General features: G+C 47.0%; 1 protein-coding gene across 1 annotated transcript in view; it reads left to right on the forward strand.

The window, feature by feature from the left end:
- Window positions 1-12,471, forward strand: part of KDELR2 (KDEL endoplasmic reticulum protein retention receptor 2) — a 158,518-nt gene that overhangs the window by 80,421 nt on the left and 65,626 nt on the right. The gene's annotated exons all lie outside the window — the stretch shown is intronic.

The raw sequence follows: 12,471 nt of genomic DNA on the forward strand, positions 1-12,471 counted from the left end.
AACACTGTCAAACTTTCTATGATTGGCTGTCATCTCCCAAACAGGGAGAGGGCAGCTAATCATAGAAAGTGGACTTCGGCTTCGAGTCCCTAAACAGAAACTATTCTGCCGAAGCCGGATAGCTGTATTTCAGCCGAACTTCGGCAGAATAGGAACTCGAAGCCGAAGTGCGGTACAGCCCTAGTATACACCAATACAGATGCATAACTAAGCTCTTTTCAGTGGTAACAGAACAGATATACAGCGGGGGGTAGGATACAGAGAGGCACAGTTGTACAGGGTGGCTGCAAGGAGAGGGGCAAGCTGCAACGTGATGGCCTAGTTGAGGAGAAGAGACTCCTTGGAGAGGTGGGGAGTTCTTTTCTGAATTGTAAGAGTGTGGGGGCAAATCTGATGCCGACTGGGAGGAGGTTCCATAGTTTTGGGGCATAGGCAGAGAAAGCTTGTTTTCTGCTCCTTTCGTTTTTGCAGCAGGGATTTCAAGTTTGCATGTGTCATGGCTTCTGGTGGTGCGCTATCCACCAAAGATGCAGAGTTACTTTCGGAGGTAGCTGGTTGACTTGAGGGCGACTGCCTTATAGATGATGCAGCAAGACTTGAAGGTGATTGTATGCGTGCAGTGCGAGCAGTGAAGGTTCATGTGGGCATATCTGCGGAGACCCTTGAGGCGTACGCCCGTGTGTAAGACACGTCTCAGTGGCACAAGGGAGGATGACGGCAGGCCATTCGATGGGTGCATTGTACCCATCCAGGTGGGTTAGAACTAGTGCTTGAACAGTGGATCTAAAGCTGTCCGGTGGGAGGAAAGGCTTGACTGACTTTTCGCAGGAGGGAGAGCTGCTACCAAGCTGTCTGAGTTTTCTTAGCTATGTGTGTCTTGAAGGGGAGGCGTTTGTCGATGTGGAACCCGAGAGACTGCGCAGGAGGTGAGCTTGGGTGTGAATCTTCAGCGTATTGGTGGGTGTTTGTCCTGTGTGGCTAGGAGGGCTCCCAGTAGATCGTTACTACAGCTATGCACTGTAAAATTGAACGGAAGACTGTGTACATGCTAGACCTCAAGACTAACCTATATATATTTCTGATGCTTTTGGATCTGCTTGAATTCACATGCTGTGCATATAGACTGACATTTAGTGATAATCGTGGAGTATTGCATCTTTTTTTTTCAAAGATCGAAAGGAACGTCAACATGGGTGTGACTGTAACACTATCCCAGACGTGTAGTGTACCCAAAATCCAAATTCGCATTGATGTCCCACCAGATTGTCTTTTCCGCCAACCTAGTTGGTCGCTTATGCAGCGCTCGTAAGAGTTTATATTGCTATCCTATTCCCACGGCCTACGGTCGTTAAGTCCACTTCGACAACCTACTCGATGGCTGTATCGTGGGTTTCCTGCTGCTGCCGCCGACTGAATTCAGGACTGCTCGGCGACTGCTAACCGCGTGGCCTCGACCCTCAGGCCTGGCCTTTACAGTAGGGAGAGTTGGGCCCAGTGTTTCTTTCTTCTCTCTTAGAAGGCATTTCCTTCACCCCCTCTTTCTCTTCTCGGTCTGGCTACCTCTAACCTCTGCTATGGAGAGGACTTTTTTTAAATTCTGACCGTCTTGCAAATGTCCCTGGAAAGACACCCATCGCTGATGCAATAAGCGTCTTCCTCGTGACCATGGTGAGCGCTTGTGTAAGGCCTGTAAACCTTTTCTGCCTAAGACACTGAAAGACAGGCATACTAAGCGGTGGGCAGCCTACACTATGCTGGGTGAAAACCTTTCCCCCCGCTGGCGCCGTTGCTTCAGACGAGGAATCAGTTGGCATCCATGGCTCCATTTCGGAAGCCATCGACTTTTCTGCAGAGCCTACCCTCTCCCATGTGCCCAGCCTCGATAGGCAGGCTGTTGGCCCTGTTATGGGGAAGTCACAACCCAGCAACAAGGGCACCCACACGTACTAAAGCACACAACCCCTAAGGCCTCCTCAGGGTCGTCTAAGAAGTCGTCCACGCCCGTAGGGCCATTGAAACCTTTGCTGGTACCTTCCGAACCTCGCTGTTCGACGCCCTCCCCATACCCGCGGCATGTGAGTGAGCAGAAAATTCCTTCCAGAACAGGCAGTTCTCTTAAAACGTCCACTACCGTCGACCTGCTGTCCAAAGGCACTCGAACGCCAGTGTCGTCGTCTGCTGCGGTAACGCCTACAGGTGCGCCAAAACCCTCTACGCTGTCAATACGGCTTCCGATGCTTTGCAAGAAGCTTTCGGATACCATTTCGGCGGCCAGGGACTCTAAAGATACCCCACTCTCTTTTGAGAGGACTATTCTGAGGCCCTACATAGGGGTTCACCCCCTTCTATGCAGGCCTTGCCCTTGCCACCTCCTAACCCTTCAGCTTCATCAGAATGGACTAGGGAGAGGTTTGAACAGTGTATGACTAAGATGGCTTAGTTCATCAACTTTTCAGACCACTATGACCGCGCCTTCCTTCCCCCCCCGGTGTCCAGTTTCCCTCTTTGGAGGAACCCCAGGGACACCATGATAATTTCTTTGGGGACGACCCTGAAGACCTTACCCAAGATGTTTCCTACGAGGGGTTTAACGTTTACGACAGGACCCGGTCTATCAAGACCCAGACTGGAATCGGTCGGAGGACCAGAGTTGGTGGCACACCGCCACATACCACTGACCCAGACGTCATCTGTCCGGATCCCTCTACTACTCCTCCGCAGAGGGATTTTTCACCGGTCGACGCCCAGATGCTGTTCAACTCCCTCCTTAAAAAGAGCAGACAACCATTTTAAAATTGCTATGCACGAATCTGCCCCTGACTCTGGCTTCATGGAAAACATCCTCAAGGAAAAGACACTGGTTAGCCAAGCCATCCCCTTATTAAATTCTATTAAAAGATATCTGGCTCCTTCTTGATTGTCCCCGTCCCTTACATGGGCAGTAAATCCCAGTGTGGAAAATGTTTCGCCCAGCCCCCCCTGATTCCCCCTTACACTCCCAAAAGGGCAGAGGTACCACTATTCTCAGCAGAATCCCCTACGGACAGGGACTGCAAAAAGCGGTATGCCCTTGGTAAGCGTGTCTCCGCCTCTGCAGCCTACTCCACAGGGATTGCCAACAACACCACGCTCATTGTGAGCAACATTAATGTTCAGTGGGGCCTAGTTCGGGATGGTCTTCAGGAAGTTCCATAGCCTTCACTATCACGCCTGCTGGCGGTCGTGGCCGAAGGCAGACAAGTGACCCAGAATATCCTGGGAAACACTCTGGACTCTGCTGAAACCGCTGGGCGCACCCTGGCCCTGGGAACCCTACTCAAGAGGCATGCCTGGTTAAAAAACTCTGGGTTCAAACCCGAGACGCAAGCCTCCTTAATTAACAAGCCTGTGGAGGAATCCAACCTATTTGGAAAGGCGGTTGGCGATGCCCTGGAAATGCCGAAAAAAAAGAGCACAAGACTTTGAAATCACATATTCAGATTGCGGCTAAACCTTTTCACCAGCGAAGCAGCCCTAGTGCCCACCGGTCAGTTCGTGGCCAATACTTCGCCTGCTCGCCCCAAGGTCAGTACAGCTTGGAGCTCGTCAGAGCTCCGCTGGAAACTTCCAGTACCAGCAACAAGGCTCTCGTATGGGCAAGGGCAGAGGCAGAGGCTCCCCGGCTTCCACCTCCAAGTGACTTGCCGGTATAGGTCCCCTCCCACGCTTCTACGGCCGGGGGTCGCCTGTCTTTATTCATACATGCCTGGGAGGGGATCACTTCAGATCAGTGGGTACTAAAGACCGTTGCCCACGGGTATTGTATTGAGTTTCTCTGACCACCCCGCCACCACCCACCAAGAACCAGACGCCTTTCGCCAGAACACCTGCGCATCCTGCTGGAAGAAACTTGAGTCCTGCTGGAAAAGGGTGCCATCACCCACCCCCTTCTCCACGTAAACAAGGGTATTTATTCAGTGTACTTCTCACCATGCGCCCTATTCTAGACCTTCGGACAAGTATGATAAACCTCAAAATTTCAGCATGACAACACTTCAGGGGGTAATACCACTCCTGCAGCGGGGGGGGGGGTTACATGGCCACATTGGACATGAAAGATGCATACTTTCATATTTAAATGTTACCAGCACACAGGAAGTACCTCGGGTTCATGATGGAGGACACCCACAATCTGCTCAAGATTCTCCCCTTCGGCATGGCCTCAGCCGCAAGGGTGTTCACAAAGGTAGTGGCGGCTCACCTGCACAGGCAGTCCATCCCAGTCTATCCCTACCTCGACTGGCTCATAACAGGGGATTTGTAAGGGACATGCCAGACAAATACCCAAAAGACGGTAGATCTCCTTCAACCTCGGATTCTCATCAATGAGCAGAAATCCAGTCTAACCACCAGCCAGGTCAAACAGGTTCTGGGGGCTCTAATTGGGACAAAAGACGATCGTCTTCCCCTACAACAAGAGGGTCCAAAACATGCTGTTCCAGATCCCTCACTATGTAGCCAGTCACCAGGTGACTGCGCAAAGTCATGCGACTGATGGAGATGATGGCTTCCTGCATCTTCCTAGTTCCACACACTCGTCTCTGCGCATGCGCCCCATGCGAGAGTGCCTCTCGAGCCAATGGTGTCAGGCCAGTGGGACAATCTAGTGGTTGTCTCAGCAGTCCTCGTTCAGTCCCTGCAGTGGTGGTCAAGGGAGTACCTTCTGCAGGGGAACCCTTCACCACCTCCGCAGTAGAAGCCTCTCTCACCACAGACACATCTCTGTCTGGGTGTGGGGGCAGGGGGCCCTCGCCTCCTTCAACAGACGCACAGCGTGTGGTCTCCAGTAGTGGCATCCAATCACATCAACCTGTTGGAACTGCTAGCAGTGTTAAAGTCCCTGAAGGCTTTCCAGACCCACCTCCAGGGGAAGACTGTTCTAGTCCTCACTGACAGTAGTAATTGAACAAAAAAGGGGCCACTCACTCTCTAGGGCTATCCAGACTGTCCCAAAACATCTGGAAGTGGGCACTCAACACGTTCCTCTTCTCACATGTTCCAGGGGAACCTCGATCTTCTGGTAGACTTACTCAGCAGAGACTTCCTCCCCCACCCGTAGAGCACGTGTGGTGGCTACAAGAGGGCATTTTCTTCAACGTCTTTGCAGAATGGGGCTTCCCAGAGATGGACGTATTTGCCACTCTGGGAAACGCATAATGCCCAGATTACACCCCCAGATACCCACAGCACCGCTCCAAGGGAAACGGTCTCTGGGTGACATGGTTTGGGACATTTCTATGCTGGTGGCACCTATGTCGTCCTGCCAGCCTTGGGTCTCCCATCTCATGGCAATGTCAGTCTCCCCTCCCAGGAAGCTGCCATGCCCGTACAAAATGTTGTCTCAGATCAGGGAGAGTCACTACATCCAATGCCCCAAACACTGCACTTGGCAGCCTGGCTCGGAGTTCGGGCACCTTTCAATCCCTCAGATGCATGGACATACTCGGAGAGTCACGGACACCTACCACCAGACATTGCTACTCCAGCAAGTGGAAGTGCTTTGTTACCTGGTGTAATGCCAGGGGCATCAATCCTTATGATTGCTCACCTAAAGATATTGTCCTGTACCTAAATCGCCCGTTGGATTCAGGACTGGTTTTCAATTCTCTAAAGGTCCACTTAGCTGCTCTTTTTGCATACACCATGTCCCAGAGAAGGGTTTCGTGGTGGAAAATTCCTGTAATTAATGCCTTTATGGAGGGGGTAAAGAGACTTCATGCCCCTATCTCCAACCCAGCTCCAGGATGGGACCTGAATGTTGTTCTTACCAGACTAATGGCACCTCCATTTGAACCATTGCACAAGGCTAGCCTTAAAGCACTCGCCTACAAGACCGCCTTCCTGGTGGCGATCACCTCTATAAGGAGTTAGTGAACTGCAGGCCCTTTCAGTTCAGGACCCAATCGTCACAATTCACAAAGACCAGGTGGTTTTGCGCACACACCCACGCTTTGTGCCCAAATGTATCTCAAAGTTCCATGTAAACCGATCAATGGAACTACCCACCTTTTTCCAGAACCCCACTAACTTGGCAGAAAGGAGCCTCCACTTACTAGATGTGAGAAGAGCGGTTATTTACTATCCGGAAAAGACCAAGCCACTAAGAAAGACAAACCAGTTCCTCGTATCAGTGGCAGCTGGTAGAGAAGCGGACCCTGTCTCTTACAAGTGGATTGTAAAGTGCATCACACTGTGTTTCTCTCTTGCCAAGAGATCTAACCTTCACGCCCAAAGCTCACTCGACTCTGAGCACAGGGGCTACCATAGCAGTCGTTGCAAATGCTCCTTTAGATCCCATTTGCAAAGCGGCAACCTGGAGTTCTGTACACACCTTTACACAACACTACTACCTAGATGCACACTCTACGTCTGATTCTCGGTTGGGACAAGCGGTGCTAAGACATCTTTCCTAGTGTTCCTTCTCACATCCCACCACCATCTCTGGGTACTGCTTGCTAGTCTATGCATTGCATGTGATTCTAAGCACATTCACAAGCATGGGAAGACATACATTACTCACCATAATTGTATTTCTGACGATTGTAAATGTTATGTTACTTTGCATTTATATAGCGCCTTATGTACCATTGATATGATCTCAAGGCGCTGGTAGGTTTAATGCCCTCGCAAACCGTAGTTCAAGTCAGAGAGAGTCATAAGGTGCGGGTGCGCACCGGATATGTGTGCAGCCGTTGTGGCAATCATATGATAGCTGCTTCTTAACGGTACGTGTGGTGGTTGGGAGATCAGGAGTATGTGTTTGTTCTGGCAGGGGGGGATACCAGAATGATTGTGGCTGCGTTGGACCTGAAGAGAACGCCTAGGCTGGCAGGTGTGCAGCCAGGTGTGTTTAATTAGGATGATGGAGTATGTGGCAGGTGGTGTTGGTATGAGAACAGCTATACTGAATGTGTCATAGTATTGCGGTGTTCTAGTTGAGTGGTGGTGTATAGAAGAGAGTAAGCATGGTGATGTAATATGGTGGTTTTCAGTAGGTGCTTGAGATCAAGCGCCTTCATGCTCTATGTATTCCATGCACTCCAACCATTCTTGTACAACGTCCGTTCCATGTGCTCTATCTGTTCCATGCATTCCATCCATCGCATGTACTCCCTCAGTTCTATGCAATCGATCTGTTCAGTCAGTTCCATGCATTATTTCTGATCCATGCATTTTGTCCATCTGTTCCACTTACTTCATCCGCCGCCCGCTCTTCGTCCGCCCCACGCTCTGTGAAAGACCCTGGGGGCCTCCTTGGAGTTGCCCAAGTCCACCAAGTAATTGACCTCCAAGTTTTCCCACAACCTTGAAGGGTCCAATCCATTTGTCCTGTAAGGCCTTCTGCCTTGTAGGTACCATAACTAGCACTAGCAGGTCTTGAGTAAACTCCACCATGTTGGCCTTCTGCTTGTGCCAATGCTTCACCAGAGCCTGACCTGCTTTCAAGTTATCTGAAGCTTCACTCATCATGTGTCATTCTCCTTCAGAGACCTAACACATAGTCAGTGACTCTCACTGGCTTGTGGGAAGGAGCACTCTCCCCAAGCCCTCCTTGATTATGGCCAATGGGCCTCTAATCGGATGACCATAAATGAGCTCAAAGGGACTGAATCCAACCCCTTCCTGAGGGACTTCTCTATAAGCAAAGGGAAGGCATGGCAGTAGAAGGTCCCACTTTCTTCTAAGGGGTTCTTCTAAATCACCTATCATGCTCTTCATAGTTCCATTAAACCTCTCTACCAATCCATTGGTCTGGGGATGGTAGGCTGTTAAGAAATGTGTAGGTCACTGCACAGGTTTTTCCACATGGCTTGCATGTAGTGGGACATAAAGTTCGATCACCTGTCAGAGATAACCTGCTTAGATTCACATGCGCCCCCACCCTTTCTCCCCTCTTAGAGTAGAAGGAACATAGACTTCTTACACCTTCTCTCTTCTGTACTCACTCATGCAGACTAGAAGGCTCCCGCATGGCTGAAAGAAACAACCAGAGGGACCTCGACGCGTTATGGATTTTGGGTACACTACACTACATGTCACGTTGGAGATAGTGTTAGTCACACCCATGTCGACGTCCCTTTCGATCTTCGAAAAAAAAGATGCAATACTCTGCAATTACCACTAGATGTCAGACTATATACACAGCATGTAAATCAAAGCCGATACAATCATAAGAAATACAATTACGGTGTGTAATGCTTGTCTTTTCCAAGGGGAAAACTTTAGTTGAAGTGCAGTTAAGGTGAGTAAACTTAAAGCAACAAAACCCTTGACATTCAGCGCATTGGGAAACTCAGGAACAACTTAACGAGTTCCTGTTCATCTCCCCCATGTTGCCATATAATGCCATCTTATATGGCATTGTAAATTCCTTCTCTTATCATATATATGCTTCTGGGGTTTGCAACGGGAGCCTGCAGAGTTAAGCCAGTCCTGAGTTTACCAAAACGCTGGATTTTGAGGGTTTTGTTGTGTTCCGTTTGTGCACCTTAACTGCACTTCAACTCTTTTTTTTTTTCTTTTTTTTTTTTTCTTTTTTTTCCCCTTGAATTTCAAGGGTTTTATTACACCATCGTTTTTTTTTTTCCTTCCATGCCCATTGTATAATTTCACTGACACTGTCCATAACCTTTGACCACAGCCTTCAGCCATGGCCACTATAATTTTTGGCACCACTGGCCTTTGGCTGGACCCACTTTGTATTTTACAACACTATTAGGCCTTTAGCCATTTAAAACGCAACAAAGCCACTGGCCATGGCCAGTGATTTTTTTTTTTTTGATTTTTTTTTAAATATTTTTTTTTCCCACCCCCGACAACATTGTAGCTGTAAATATATCCTTTTTTAATGACTTTTTTTTCTAGAACTGGGGTTGCATTGTAATGAACTACAGATACCCTTGGTTATTTGTAGTCATTATACCCGGGGTTATCTGGAAAAACAGTGGGAAACGAATGCATTTTTGCCTTCACAAGCACTCTCCAAGTGCCTCCCTGATATGTGCCTGCTTCCCACACTCCCCTCATGGCCTCCTCACCTCCCCTGCCTTCTCCCATTTCCCGACCCCTACCCCCCACCCACATTCATTGTTTCGGTGACTCATCCGTGAAGTCGGATAGCCGCTGTAATTCTTTCAATGGTATGGGAAAGCTATGTGTTAAACTTAGTCTGTCGCCCACCTCCAATTCCCACATTTTACTTGGGGTCCTCTTGGAACACCCCCCCCCCCAAATCGGTCGCATGAGGCAAACCTTAGCAATTCATTTTTTCGATTTTATTTTATTACCATGGGTAGTATTCCTACATAATCGTTCTTAGACATTCTTAATTTCTTAGATCTACAAGAACCTTCGACTGAGTCACTCCCTTTTACCTTTGTCCTCCTGAGGTAAATAATTCTGCACACATGCCTGGATAGACTACTCTGTTTTAAAAGCAGAAGATACCTCCTAATTCACACGCTATCTCCATTCCTCTAGCTGGTGCTCCATTTCAGGATCAAGGTTCAAAGGGACGATGGCGGCATCAACCTAGATGGCATGAATTAACTCTTGATGTACTTTTCTCAACAGGAGAAATGGAAGAGATTCCCACTGGGCGTTTTGTTTATGCTCCTATTAGGTTGGTCTTCGTTTTTGCACATCAATTTGTTGGACTTTTTATTTATAGGACTCTTGAGCGGAACGTCTGACTGTACTTTCTATGACGTTTTGTTGCTTATTACTTGTAGGAGTACATCCAGCATTATCAGAAGTGTATTGCTTGCATTATTTACAGAAGCTCAGCCGTCCCCTTAAATATACAGCTCTAATCCGATCAAGTATTCCTTTTTAAGCAATAATTTGTGAATGGTGGTGCCAAAAACCGCATCCTACTCCTTTCTTTTTGAGACTACAGTGCCAGTTTGGCCAAGCAGGAGAGGGTGGAACTGCACATGGGGGCATGATTTGTTTGTCATGCTTGCCCCTGCCCTTCCATTACCTTAGTACCCTGCTGAGTTGCTTCCCAGAAAGATGGAAAGGAAGGAATCTGGCAACAGGAGGGATTGCAATATGTAACAAGAGATCTCTGCTTCTGGGCGGAATTGAGAGCAACCCTACTGCTTTTTAGTTTTGGCTATTAGATGGTGCTTTAGCGCCACCTATAAGATGAAACTATTGCATTAGAGTACAGCTAGGGAGAAGTGGCATATGAGGCGGGATACAAAGCTTGTAGGTGTTTTGGTTCTTTAACCACCCCTTGACTGCCCATAGCAATGTTAATGCCTATAACCATTACCACCCACTTGTGCCCTTGTCCGCCCAAAAAACATCCTCCTAGGATTGTTGAGCTACGTTTATCAAGCCTTGCATTCAAACTTTGAACTCAGTGTGCCTGTCTGTATTTTCTTATGTGTTCTTATGAAAGTTAATTGCTTAATTGGAGCTGTAAACATGCTACCGGTGTAATACACATTTCTTAACCAGGTCCACTACTATTTATAAGAACTATGCGTGTCCTTCACTGAAGTCCTGCTAAAAACAAGTATTGGCAAAGCAAACCGTTTGGCTTGTCTATAAGTATTAGGCATTGCTATTATATGCCCATGTACTCGCACCATTTTGCACCTACCATCCATTGTCCGTTATTCCCAATACAGCCGGGCCTGGCAAATGCCTTTTCCCATGCCTACACAAAAGCAAAAACTTTTGGCATTGCCATTACTTGCTTGCTGATGCAGTGGCTTCCACTGGACAACAAAACCTTTTGTTGCTCATTAACAGCATGTCCCTCAAAGCTGAGGACTACTTGGCCAGTATCCAATTTGGGGGCAATGGGGAGGTGGCAAGATGTAGAAAACGGTGCATAATGGCCCCACTCGTTTTTGGCTTTTATACCAAACACCTGCATGACCAACTTTTTGATGACGACTATTGTTCCACGTGTGGGCACCCCCCTGTGTGTTCAAATGCAGTTGTAATCACTAGGATACCTATGGCTTTGCAGGAACTGATAAATGCTACACAAGCTTCATGTCTGTGCAGGTGAAAGCAAAAACACCTGCTAAATATTGTATAATCTGAGCAAGTCCCCGGGTACAGATTGGCCTGAGGGTCAACCGATTACTAGCCTGGCACGACTAAAGCAATAAAGAATCAATACAAATTGCTATGATCAACGGCGCCATTTGTAGGCTCACCTGCAATATTAACCACCAATCAGTGGGGCAGATGATGTAAATCTAGAATACGAAGACCGGTACTATTGCTAGATACGCAGCAGGTATTTAGAGGTTATAGAGATTTGAGAAACTACAATTAATCCAAAATGTTTCTACATACAATTATAGCAATCCACAGTTTATTTTGCACGGATTTAAATTTGTTTATTATCAGGAGTACAAGACTTCAGTGACTCTGGGCTTTGAATACTGGTTTAGGTACCCCACTCGAATGCCACCTAATGGCAACAAATGAACCAATTTAAATGATAATCTGAACTCTGTGCCAGAGTAAGACTAAGTTAGGGGCTTGTCTTTCAATCTGTCCCCCTATCAGACACTTTGGGGTATCTAAATATTATTACTAATATAAGAGTGTTTTTGCCCTATCCATTTTTGGGCTAACGACATTACCGTTATTGGGGCTGGGAGGGTGACAACTAACTCCTGACTCCTATTTTACTGCTCATTTAAGATTGCATTTTATAATCCTGCTATTAATGGACGTTTTCCAGATTAAACCAGCAGTGATGTTATTGTTGTAGCAAATTATCTGTTTGAGAAAGTGTATTGAAAGGCAAAACCAAGATGCTTATTATAAGGGCAAATATTTAAGATTATAATGGTAATTTTTAGCAAAGTTAATTTGACTGCATGAACTTGATTATTTTATTTTTGTTTTAGTTGATGTTGAATTATTGAGGCACTTTTGCGGACCCTCTTCCATGAAAGTATTTTTAATGGACAAGTTGTGTACCGAATTAGTTCTGGCTAGTTGCAGAGTCTACATTACAAGGGAAGGGTAGCCTGAGGGGGAGGGAGATGGGTTGGAAGCGCCTCCCTCATATTCATTACAAATCAGAATGCCTTAGTGAGCAAACAGACTACAATTATGCTAATCATGTCTTGATGTTTAACATGCATTTGCATAATTGTAACACGGATCTGTTTGAACTGTACATATATTTTTAAAATATCTGACTTTAAATTTCACTTTACACTTGTAAAGTTCATACCTATCGAGCCATTTACTGCTCCCCAAGTTGACAGCTAGCATCATGTGATGACAAATCATAAAATGATATAAATCACTGACGCTAAACACGTTACTTGAAAAGATTTGAAGACCAAATGTAAAGGCACAAGGCCATGGATCTTATCTTAGTCCATTACTGTAAATGGTTTCTGATCAAATGTAATTTAATCCTGGCATGCTTTATACCTTGTTTTC

The sequence above is a fragment of the Ambystoma mexicanum genome, chromosome 2p (assembly GCF_040938575.1).
Source record: "Ambystoma mexicanum isolate Mex_15411 chromosome 2p, UKY_AmexF1_1, whole genome shotgun sequence".
NCBI classification, from domain to species: Eukaryota; Metazoa; Chordata; class Amphibia; order Caudata; family Ambystomatidae; genus Ambystoma; species Ambystoma mexicanum.